The sequence below is a fragment of the Lepisma saccharinum genome, chromosome 19 (assembly GCF_977018435.1).
Source record: "Lepisma saccharinum chromosome 19, izLepSacc3.1, whole genome shotgun sequence".
NCBI classification, from domain to species: domain Eukaryota; kingdom Metazoa; phylum Arthropoda; class Insecta; order Zygentoma; family Lepismatidae; genus Lepisma; species Lepisma saccharinum.
Window position 1 is genome coordinate 56,232,675 of NC_139247.1, and position 13,503 is coordinate 56,246,177.

A 13,503-nucleotide genomic window follows, 5' to 3' on the forward strand; every position below is an offset into this window, starting at 1 on the left:
GGGAGCACAATGATCAATTTTTATATCTCCAGAACAATAAGTCGTGTCATTCGCTACTGGTCTACAATAACTCAAGTACTCCCATTGGATTTTTCACATGTCACAAGTTATATGTGATATTCAAGAATGTACATTCCAGAATCGTTACTTATTTTTATCTGTCTCGTACCTGAGGAGAAATAAGTGAAATTATTTAATGTTGTTGTACTATATTATTTGTTTCGTTATTGTCCTCATCCATGGCCGTGTGGTCTAAGGCGCTGTGCTTTGGGCTCCGACTGCGGAACGGCATGGGTTCGAGTCCGTCTGAGTTCATTATCTGGGTTCTCGGCCTGTGTATAGGACCGGTGGCAACCCACCATCGTGAGAAAATTGGGGTGCTACGAGTGAGTAGCGTAACCCGGTCACGGATATCTCCTATAACGGCTGGAGAATCGACGTGCTGACCACACGTCACTACATTACTGGTTGAAGATCTCCACACCTCTAGGTAGGATTGTTGGTGGGAGACTGGCAGTCGGGAGATAGGCCAAGGCCCTTACGGGCTGTAGAGCCACGGGTATTTTGTTGGTTTTTTTCGTTATTTATTTATATATATATATCTGCGAATTTGTCTGAATATGTATGCATTTCTGTTATAGCTGCAAGTCTAAAATATGTGCGCCCTCTGTAGTTGGAACAGATTTTAAGGTGCAAAATCATTGTCGGGAAAGGGAAAAAGGTTCTGAAAATATTTTCAAAAAGGTGCTAATAAAATGCCATTATTCAGGTCTAAATCATGTTACATTAACATTCTTTATTCAACACTGTAGCAAATAATATAATTTATGGTAAACATGGTGTAATTTATATATAGATCTACGCAGTAAAACTATCGCCCAGCTCCATGTCTAGCGCTCTCGACTTCCGTGGGAGCTGTGCCTGGTTCGATTCCTAGTAAATTTTAAAATGTCAGTGTTTACCTAGCATCGTCCATATAATTGGAGAGCTAGTTGATAAGAAGAAATCTGCGAATATGGGCCGATTTTAGCGATATTTTCTTCGCTACATTTCAGTGAAGAGTAGTGAATTTCGCTAGCAAAGCTAAAAATCTAGTAAAACACGAAAAAATCGAGTTAGATTTGCAAATTACCATGAATGTAAAATTGTGAAGGTATTCTTTCCGGACATCAGCAAGCTTAGTTACATGCGAGAGCTTACGTCATTTGAACATGAGAGTGTTGTTATCTCTTATCCGCCAGAAAAGCTTCAAGACCTTATTCTTTAAGAAATGTTATCCACTTGTAATCACTTTCTCGCAACAATAACGCGTCGAAGTCTTGCAATCAAGGGATCCCGGGTTCGATACCCAGTGGAGGAACATAGTGGTTCGGGTCCCACTTTAAACTGTAGGTCCAGTCCCGATTAGCCTTACTGTGCATAAAATGGACTTAAAACAACAAATCAACAATCAACAACAACAACAATCGCAACAATAACTGTTTTTCGGCGTTATAAGAAGTGAAGGTGTTTCACGAAAAGTGTCCGTACTCCATGTAAATAATAATAACTCATGGCTCGACAGCCCTCGAAAGGGCATGGGCCTATCTCCGACTGCCAGTCTCCGTCCCAGAATCCTACATAGAGGCGCGGAGTTCTTGAACCGGTAATAGGGTGGCGTGGGGGTCAGCACGTCGAACCCCCAGCCGTTATAGGAAATTTTTATGACCGGGTTAAGCTACTCACTCCATGTAAATAACAAGAATTAATCTAGAAATGTTTATTGCTTTTAATTGCATTAAGGTTTAAATGTTTGTCAATGCATATCATTTGCATATTTCACCAACAAAAATTATTAGCATGGGTAGCCTATACCTTGTCCCAGCTAACTGTAGAGCAGGGCCGCGCATATCGGCAGAAGAGGCAGAGGAAAATTGAGTGGTGAAAGCGCAGCGTTGCCAACCGTACGGTCCTGACCGTACATGTACGGAAATTTCATGGCATGTACGGACGTACGGTCCAGACTATAGTCCGTACGCTAAATGCACGGTTTGCTAAACTTTGAACTTGCAGTTTTATCCCTAATATATCCCTACGAAATTCTTAAACCAATCGTACTGACCTGGAGATAAAAATACGGTCCGTTTGCCATGTGCGTTCGGTATTATCCTTTTCAAAAGTTTGCAACCCTGCATTGGAAATCGGGTAACTCCCGTCGCTCATTACACAATCCCGTTTCTCTCACTGTTCATTGGTGGAGCCGCCTCGCGTCACTACTTGCGCAAAGACTTGTTCCCGTTCGCCTGGTCTACAGTTAGCTGGTACGGAGTTCATAGGTTTCACAGACAAATGAAGTCAACATTTGCTACATTTTTAAAGAGTCACACACGTAACACATTTGAAGACCACAGGGAAAGAACGTGCTTTGTACATTTTTCCATGAAAAGTTAAATGAAATAGCTCTAACATAGGCGTGCGCACGGGGGGGCAAGGGATGGCAAATGCCTCCCCCCCCCAATCATGGACGTCCGCAGATTTTTGCCACTGAGGGACAAGCAAGGTATTTTTCCATGGGGCGTATTATCTCGATAATAGTGTTACTCCCTCAAAAAAATTGAAATGATCGTATTCCTGCATCCCCAATATAATAATTAATGTAAATTATTATGACTGAAATCTAATTATACGAGTGCAAATGTACTGTAAGGTTGACATTTGGTTTCTAATGGGAGATGTGGTCATCCATACCTCCCTTTCAGACGTCCATGCCCCTATATTATTATATTTTTACTTAGAAATTTAGGATAGAGGAATGTTATCGCCGTTATTAAACGATATTATATTCTTAAAGAAAAGAAAATATTTTCAAGACGATTAAAGTTCAAAGCAACTACGGGGGAAGGTAGTGCAGTGGCGCTACCACAGGGGGCAGGGAGGAATTGGCCCCCGTCCTCGGACGGAAATCAATTTTTGGAGGGGGCAAACATGGAAGTAAAGGAAAACAAGACTAGCAGAATCTAAGAGTAGCAGGACAAAAGGATACTCAAGATGGAATTAGTTTTCACGTCTTTCTTGCAATATTTTTTCCAGACGGCCAGCTGCAATTGTCCCCTCCATTTCAAATTTAAACTTAAACAGTGAGATAAAAGATTTTTTCTTTCTCGACTGAACTTTCATCAAGGCTTCCTCCCCCCCTAATCAGAGGGTCTGCGCACGCGTATGAGCTCTAAATAGGAATTGTGCAAGAATAGATCGTGCTTTTTCCATCCATTTCAAATAGGTTTTAGAAAAGAATATGCTCCAAACAAGGAAATAACGTGCTCTCCTGTAAAATCAAAGGCCTCCCCGATGGCGCAGTGGTAGCGTCGTTGCCTTGTAATCAAAGGGTCCTGGGTTCGATACCCGGTGGAGGCACATGGTGGTTCGATCCCACTTTAAACTGTAGGTTCAGTCCCAATTAGCCTTACTGTGCACCAAGTGGACTTAAACACCAAATCAATCAATCCTGTAAAATCAAGAAAATAGACAAATCATGTTCTTTCCCTGTGGTCTTGTTTTTCGTTAATGACTCGTATCGCATGCTTCAGGCTGTCACCATACTCGAGTTGTTTTTTTTTAAAATTGTTAACAGCCACTCCAAAGCAAGTCATAATTCTGAATACTCGACCGGATGTACCACCGACAAAACGTACCTACCACCTGACCGTCTACCTGCGAAGGGTCTTCTAATGAGTCTTAAAATATTTGCGATGCGACAAAACGTACCACTTGATAGGACGGCAACAAAAATAATTTACCGAAATTACGATTTTCTCTAGTTTTGCTGATTTCCATCACACTTTATCCAGGCTTTGGACTGGCAAAATTACTATATAATGTATATATAGCTGTTTTGGCGGGTTTAAAATCAGCTGTGGTTAAGCTGTCGTCCACATTTTTTTTTTATTTTCTACTATCTTTTCGTCTTTTGTATCTTTATTTTAGTTATGTCAGTTCTAACCTAACCTAACCTAACCTAACCTAGCCTTTGTCTTGTAGGTTGCCTAGAGTATGGTTGTAAATCTTGGTAATTGGCGTGTCTTCCTCTCGAACCCTTTTGTTCGCCTCGTGCATACGCTTCTTCACATCATATATAGACCCAAACGTGCGCGCAGAATATAGTTCCTCGGGAATACTGCCGATATTCTCACTGTCTATGGTATGAACAGCTCGGCGGTTGAAGCAAGACTGGCACAGGAGATGCTGAGTGCCGCTATTGTACATAAAACCTGCTGCAAACTTAACCTGTCGCGAGGCTTAACTGAGCATCATTCGGGACTCCACAAACGGTTGGCAGATAGCGCACCGTATTGGAATGTCTGACATGTTGAAGCGTTTTCCTTGAAGTGGTACGTTTTGTCGCGGAGTAAATATTTTGAAGGTATGTGTTTATCTGAGTGATACGTTTCGTCGCGAAAACCCTAGTGTGGTAGCTACGTTTTGTCGCTGGTACGTTCTGTCGGGACACCCATAATTAGATCATGATGAATATTTTAATGCAATTGAATGTCTAGAACCTTACATTTTATATGTGAATGTCACACACATAACGCTGGAATGCCCCAAGTACGAAAACACTGACGTAGTCTATTTGGTCTCTACTTCTAGACTCTTTTATTTAATAGATCTTAAATCACGCTCAAGAGGAACGCTCTGAGACTGGAATAGTTATACGTATTCTTCCCTTTTATATGCAGGCATGACTATTTTCTTAAAACTAGATCCAGATTTGGGTCGATTTCTTCAATTTGCGTGGAGAGAATTTTAGCCGGGGCGTTACCATAGATTCTGGAAACGAGCCAATCAGATTCAGCAATTTTTTTTACATCTTCTTCTCACTATGTAAGAAAGTCGCATTGTAAACGTTTATATGTCAGCCTCTAGAATGCATAATCGCATGACCTTTTGTTTGACTACTTACCCATACAACACAAATCTCCAAGGGATATCCATAGGATGTTCACAAATGTCCAGATCAGATCCATGGATATTATGGATATCTATTAGTAGACGTCTATATGATATCATGTTCTGGATATACAGAGAATGTCCCGACCTGTGTATAGTCTGCTCTCGGACCCATTGTGGTGTCGTATCTTGATTAGAACGCTGAGCATAATTTTTACGTTTCACACTTCCACTATAATGCTGGAATGATATTAGTTTAAGAAACGGACATTTTGTTCAAATGTCCTCTGTCCGTCATGATTTGTTGTTGATTTGGTTCATTTTACTTCGCATTTCTGCCACTTTTGCCTAATCGCGAAGATGAAGATGAGTCATGATATGATGATATTGATGAATGAACACTCATAAAGAACACCCATACCCACGCCGGGACTCAGACCTAGGCCCCTGGCGTCGTAGTGCGCTGTGATATCCACTCCGCCACGGAAGTAAAAGTAAAGCATTACACTACACATTGCAAGAAGCCGTTGAGATTCATACAGGATGTGGAGTTAGAATCTTGTCCCCATTGTAGAGGTGCTGTGGTCAACACCACGCTCCAGCAGCCTTTATCTCCCATGGTTGCCCCCTGGCACCCAGAGCCTGGGTGAACTCCAGAGTTGCCATACGCGGAGACATGGTATGATATTCCCATCTATTCCGGGAATCGAACCCAGGTCACCTGAATGGCATTCAGGCACCCTATCAACTGAACCACGGTGGCTCCAATAGTATCAGTAAATGGCGTTAATTAAAGCAGCCAATTAGAAGTCGAATTATAGCTCCCTCCAATATTATGTGTATGTAGATCCCGGTTTTGTCATAAATTTTTGTCTTCTTTCAGTCAACAGATTCATAGGTTTTGATTACAGGGTAAAACAATCTCTACATGTAAATTCCATTGTATTTAAAGTTACATATTTTCACTATTAGTAACCGGGTTTCTATCGATAGTGTCTTTAAGCTGAGTCGGTGTCCGATCGTTAAATGGTTGATTAGTTTCCGTTTTATCACCGACTTGTGTACAATTACACTAACCTACTTCTAGGCGCAATAAATACAATTTCAAAAATAAAATCATAAATAATAAATCCTAAACTATGCCACAGTGGGTAAGCAATTTGATCTTGTTAATTGTGAGAATTATTTATAGGCCAGCTTATTACTTTACATCTAAGCTAAACCAAAATTGTCCTCAACAAATCTCATGATTTTTAAAAGTTTCAGAAACGTATTGCTGTTGCTTCTAGTCTACAGGTAAATATCTGTGTTTAGTCTGCCATCTATTGGTGAGGTTAGGAAACAGTTTGATTCATACTGCCATCTACCAACGTTAAATAGAACTGCGAGGACCAGGCACAGTCTTGGGAATGTTGAAACAGTTGTAACTTTTATTCCTCACAAATAACTGGTTCTGAGTATTTTGCAGTAATATTATATGTTACAATATTTAAAATATAACTTCACTTTCCATATCAATATAGGTATATTTTAGAAGATTTTGCGTAAACTGCAAATTTATATATTTTCAGATAGTAAAATTTACAAGCAGCCAAGGGGGAGCACCAAAAGTTTTGAGATGGACAACTTTGTCTTTGAGAATATCATGTCCTGAACACAAATCCCAATCGCCGCCATATTGGTTTTAAGTGCATTTTCCTACTGTTGAGATTGTATATTTTCCATCTTATAAAAAATCCAAACGTTGCAGCGGTAGGATCTAAACGTGCGGATAAGCTATACTAATTATAACAATAGGGACCTCCCCGATATCGTAGTGGTAATGTCGTCTTGAAATCAAGGGATCCCGTTTTCGATATCCGGTGGAGGCACATGGCACAGTGGTTCCGTTCTCACTTTAAGCTGTTACGATTAGCATTTCTGTGCCAGGTAAGGTTGACAGATTTCTAAAATAAAAAAAACGGGACCTATGGACATGGATATAGTTAAATTTATTTCTATTACATTTTTAAACATTACAAAATCAATTGCAGTTTAAAGCATTGTTAATGCCGAATTTTTAACATTTTGACAAAATATATTAATATTTGAGTGAACAATTGGCATCCTTTAAGAAGACCTTTGTTTAGAATAATCACTACTATAAGAACACTTTCTTTTTGGCATGACGAAATAAAAGAAAACTTTTTACATCACCTAAGCCCTGAATGTTATCCACTCCACTCTGATTCAATTGACCAAGAAAATTGATTGATTGATTTAGTTTATTTTACTTCGAGTTTTGTGCCTCTTGGCTAATTTGCGAAGATCGGGATGAGTGATGAAATTGATGAATGGACATTCACAAACAACCAAGCCCGAGCGGGATTCGAACCAGGGACCACCAAGAAAAGAAAGAAATGATTACTGTATTAAAACCAGAACTCCCTTTGCCAGTCGTGAGTCGCTTCTTATTCGACAATCGACAATCGACAATGAGCAGTTCTATGCCAATGTTAATGTGAGGATTGAGTAATAAATGGTAATTGGTATCCAATTATGTTAGTTATAAATTGTTATTAATTTCTTGTTGTATAAAATGATTTTGAAATTTGAATTCATTTTTTCTTTAGCTAAATACGGGACAAATGGGCGTCCCGAAAACATTTTCCAAGACACCGGGACATGTCTCTAAAAAATGGGACAATCCCGTATATACGGGACGTCTCGCAACCGTCGGGGTGTCCGAACCAAGTGACTCAGACATAATACTGTAATAATATAAACGTTCAAATTAAAATAATTATATTAAATTAAAATAATAATAATAATAAATATTAAATTAATATTGCATTGCTATTATTACATTAATAGCCTATGTAAAAGATGGTGTAAGAATAGAGATGTAAGATCATGTATTCATTATCTAGCGTGTAGTTAAGATGGTTAAAATTTGTATTAAACCAACTGCTCTGGCAAGGAAATCAGTGCCAAATAGATAAAGAATTGAATATTTATTAAATAACAAGAAAGAATGTTAGACCCAGTTGACGAAAATTGAAGTTTCAGATTAATATATTTGGTACTGCCATTCAAAGTTCGGCGGAAACGACGTAACACTCGATTATACAGCAAATGCTAAACAAGTATATTTTCATTGTTTATTGTTAGTACTTGATGTATTTCGGGGAGGAGGGGGGGGGTCCGTAACCTTGGGCTTCGTCTCTAAATAAGTCCTTGACAGTGCGTGAACAGCTTCCAAGTTCCTGTGTGTGTTGGCTCATGTATTCATTCACTCTGGCACAATGAAACATATACCGGGTGGCCCAAAAGTCCCGGAACGGTCACATATCGTGAGAAATACACATCGAATAGGAAAACGAAATAATACGTGTCTAATAAGTGAAGGAAAGATATTCAATGATATCACACTTGATTCCCCACCCCCGCCCCATGGGGATGGGGCGGGGGGCAACTGTAAAATTTTAAATGAAACCCCCATTTTGTATTGTAACGGGTGTCCCGCTAGCTTTCGAACCCGAAAAAAACGTTAGAATTTCCGAACAAACATACATGTGGGGCGTTACCCCCACACCCCCTATACGCCTTCATGGCGTGGTGCTATGCACAGGGGAACACTTTACTTTTTTACCTTTTACATACATCGGAAAATGAAATTCACAATACACGTACCTTGTTTCATGCTTTACACGAGGCAGGGTTGAACATGAACGCACGCGTCAAAACAAAGACGGTAGGTGGCGCCAGGGGAAGTGATGCATGTGGGTTAGTGTGATGCGCGAGTCCCTGCATCGCCAGGATCGATCGGTACACCGTACCAGAACGCGTGTTCATTGTAAAGAAGTATTGGATATCGGGATCGTATCAGACTGTTCAACCTGAATTTGGACGTCGTAAAGGACCATTGAAGGTTGAAGTTTGGTGTGCAATTTCCCAACAGCGTATCATTGGACCCATCTTCTTTGAAGATACAGTAAACACACAAGTTTACTTACACATCTTCAGTGCATTTGTGAATCACCTGGATGATGAATAACTGCGTCGCGGTTATTTCCAACAAGACGGAGCGACATGCCATACTTCCAACGTGTCCATGGCAGAAATTGAGTCCTCTTTTGGTGACAGAATCATCTCCAAAGGATTGTGGCCGCCAAGATCCCAGATCTGACACCTCCAGATTTCTTTTTTATGGGGTTTCCTTAAAGGTTGCGTCTAAAGAAACAAACCATGATCACTGCAAGAGTTGCGAAACAACATCGAGAATGCGATTCACGAGATCAAACTGGAGGCTCTACATCGGACTTTTCACAATATGGAACACCGTGTATAAACATGTCTGGACGTCCAGGGAAGACACTTGCAGCACCTGTTGTGACGATCATGTATTCAGCATGAAACAAGGTACGTGTATTGTGAATTTCATTTTCCTATGTATGTTTGTTCGGAAATTATAACGTTTTTTTTTCGGGTTCGAAAGCTAGTGGGATACCCTGTAGAATCGGAAAGAGGACTTCATTCCGAGTCCAACGAGCTATCAACCATCCTCCTAGCTGTATTTTTTATATATTCATGGAATTTATATTACATTTTAGATTAAATTAGAGATGCTGCTCCGTCCTCTCCGCTGTAGGTAATATAATTGCACAAACAAGCGGTGATAAATATATTAACCAGCCAATCGATGTTCTGTTGACGTATTTAATTCCATTTATTCCTACTGTTAGCTAAACTGAGATGGTATGTATACATTGGAGCAATATCAGCTTCATTGAGGTCACATCACGATCTGGAAGAGGGACTCCTTAATATACCAAAGTTCTTAATTGTTCAATACTTCTTTAATGAGTCATTACGTTCTTCTAACTTTGTTCTAGCCATGACTGAGAATATAAACCAACGTTTTGATATAGCCTGACAAGTTAAGTCCCGATATGCGCAGATCGCTGCGGAGCACTTCCTATTACGTCATCCTCCCCACCACTCTTCTACGTACTGGTCTGGCCTTGAGAGTACGAGTGGTGCCAACTCAGCAAAATTAAGCTAAAACAAAATCCAGTCTTTGAAAATGCGTGCGGTGCGCGGATCGTAAACTGTAGTATTACGCACGCGCGTTAACGTTTATAACGAAGAGAAACTACTGGACGAATGACTTCATTTTCTGAATGCGACATCGAGTAGTGGCCTGCTCTTTTTTTAAAAAGCCGAGTGGGGTGGGGTTTATTTTGTTTATCGTACAACAATCACTACGAAAAGGCCATCTGATAACACGCTTGCCTGTGTTCTCTTTTTAAAGCACTGAAATGTTCTTGCTCTTTACTCTTGACTGCATGTTTTTGAAATGCAAAAATCAAATCATGCCGGGTCCAACGAAATCCACAATCTGCTCTGGAAAGCCCCTTAGAGGACAGGCCACAGAAATTGTTTACAATGTTGCAACATATTTGCGAAATCAGAAAGAGTTACATAAAGTTAAGTATAATGTTGTCGAGTCCACAATCGCTGCCACGGGAGTATCTAAATGGATGGTTTCTCAAGTTTTAAAAGAATTGGATTGGATTGATTTGTTGTTGTAAGTCCACTTTATGCACAATAAGGCTAATCGGGACTGGACGTACAGTTTAAAGTGGAATCCGAACCACTATGTGCCTCGACCGGGAATCGAACCCAGGATCCCTTGATTACAAGGCGACGACGCAACCACTGCGCCATCGGGGAGTTCAAGTTTTAAAAGAAGGAAAAGAGTCGTTGGCGAAAGGTGAGCTGAAGTTCTGTACTCCGACAGGTAGAAAACAGCCCAGGAAAAAGCGAATCCAAATTTCGTTGAAAATCCTCAGACCATTCCGTTCCCTCCAGGCTGCAACACTGCAAACCAACGTCGCTGCTGAGAATAGAGTGGGGAAATGTGGTGTGAGCTGCGCAACAGCTATTTGCGGCGTCTTGTTTTTAAACTTGTCAAACGCTAGGGCAACGATACATCCATGCGTTGCCCAGGATTCGAGCCTTAAACTAAAATAGAGTGGCTCGTCACCTCATGAATTTTCAAGAATCTCACTTACTATTGTCAATTATAATCAACTTTATATGCTATTTCGAGCGGATACGTATTTCCGAAGCACTGAACTTTTTCCCTCTCCACAGGAATCGAATCATGTCCTTTAATGATACGACGGCTGCATTAGACATCGGTGAACAGCCAGTTTTTTGTTATGTTAAATTATTCTCGGAATCGTAACTAAATGATAGCAAAAAAACAGTTAAAATATCATACAAACCATTAAAAATATTCTTAATGCTCCTTAAAAACAATTTTTGTTTTCAGAATTTCAAATAGCGCAATGATTCTTGGTAAGGCAGACAAAGAAAATATTACCCCCCCCCCCAATGGCTTGTCCTAGGAGGAGGCCATACAATATACTAAGGGCCTGTAACCCAAATATTTTCAAAAGTCTGAAAAATCGAAGAATTTTTGTTTCTTAGTCTGAAGTATAGTGTTCTATGCAATCACAATTTCCTACTATTATGTAAGAGTTATAAGCAGGCAGAACAAACCAAGAAATATGTGAGGTACTGAATTGGTGTTTCTTTTCATGGTTAGAGGTTCATTATATTTAATTTTAACGCGCTGTGGTCAATTTACATTGTTTCATGTAAAATAATATTACCACGTCCTGATTTTATAATTAAATTAATAGTGCATATGAGATATTTTTTGATTGAAATGTTTGAAAACGAATTTTATTTAGTACTTGTTTAAAATATGATTTCTATAATTTGGGATATTTTTAAGTGTGTCAAAACAATCCATGAAGTTATGAAAAGTCGGATTAGTTGCTTCATTGGAACCACCAGGGGCATATAAACCCACAATAAACTGTGTACAATCAATTATTTTTATCTGGCGTGGGGCACCCTGAAGCGCTGGCCCTCGTGAGAATGCCCGGGTCGGCTCTGCCCCCTCGCTCCCACCCCCCCCCAAAAAAAAAACAGCGTGAGACGAAATGTGGTGCGATGTGTTACCGTGCGATCAATATTTACGTTCAGTTTTAAATGTATACGTTCAAACAGAGGCAATTACCTTTGCACATGTATCTGATTTTTGCGCAATGGCTAAAGCAAGGCTATGATGATGATAGTCATAAATGAGGGATGTATGTGCTTCATCGGAAATCGAACGCCTTGTTGTTAAGCTTTTAATTTTGACGGCTTTACCATTCCACAATAGCTTCATCTTATGTAAATGATCAAGAATAATTTTATTCTACTGCTTACCTCCAAAAATACGTCTTCTGTGCTGGTTGTTCCTTCACTCTTCCCCTGCAACCACATTTTCAGAAGTACATTTGATATGTTAATAATGATACGACGCGGCGGTTGACGGACTCAATGTTATTCACAAGTTTTCGATGCACCTGATAACGGACGACTGACTAGTGTGGTTTATGGATGGGCCAACCCAACACCAAACTTCAACTGAAAAGTTGAGGGAAAACTCAATCATCTTCCGAAACGCCCATCTGGACAAAGCTTTCCTGACAAGAAAGTTGTGGACATGCAACAGCAGGAGGGATGCAGAGAGAGCGAGGCCAGAAATTCTTCAAAGGATATGTGGTTCCTCCACAACACCTGTTTCGAGGAAATATGTCGGCTTGTATCCACTTCGGAACTGCAGACCGTTCTTATCTGAGTGCACCGACCTCTGCCCCCTCCCTCCCTGGAGAATTGTTACGAGCGAGGAAGGTCATCTGTAGAAAACCTGGTGGAACTGGAAACAGGAAGAGGGAATTCCTAGGAGGGACAATTCACCTTTGCACTTGCTTTGAAAAGACGAAACTGCCATTCCTAATCTGTTCTTGCTGTTAGCGGAAACTTCAGCCCACGTTCATTTGACGAATGGAAAAATATTTTCTCAAATATTATTCAGAACCAAAAATGAGCAGAAAAATTAGTACAATTTTATATGGCGCGACTGGGGGGGGGGGGGCAAAAAGACTATATTCCCCCCCCAGATGATGAGTGGGGGGCATGATGCCACCCCCCTCGGTTTCGACGTCTCTGCTCACCACTAGTATAATTTGCATTGAAACTTAATCTGCTGGCTTTCACGGCATTCGTTGTCCATATTTTCACGCTACAGTTTCACCATTAAAATTGTATGAAGTCTTTTCAGTTATCTCAGGAGATCAAGTTCCCCCGGCCCCCTCTGCGAGCCCTTGATTATTTTCCTTGTAAACCAAGATTTGTCTATGACCAAGATCTTCCAGCTGTTCTATGCACGGCAGGCTCGCTTATCTTAGTGATGACGTAACTTCTGCCACTGAGCCAATCGGTGGCGCTGAGCGCACACAAAGTACATATTTGAATTTTAAATGTCTGTCACTGTCAGTGAAGGAAGAATGGTGTGTGCACGTCTAGCATGAACAAGCAAAGAGGTTAAATGGATTTCTTTGACAAACCAACAAGCATGCAATGTGAAAACTACATGTATTTTGTGTATATATTAAGGTAATTATCTAGCTTGTCTGATTATTGTGTAAAACTTGTAAATATAACTAAAATGTCGTATTTGTTTGCCATATT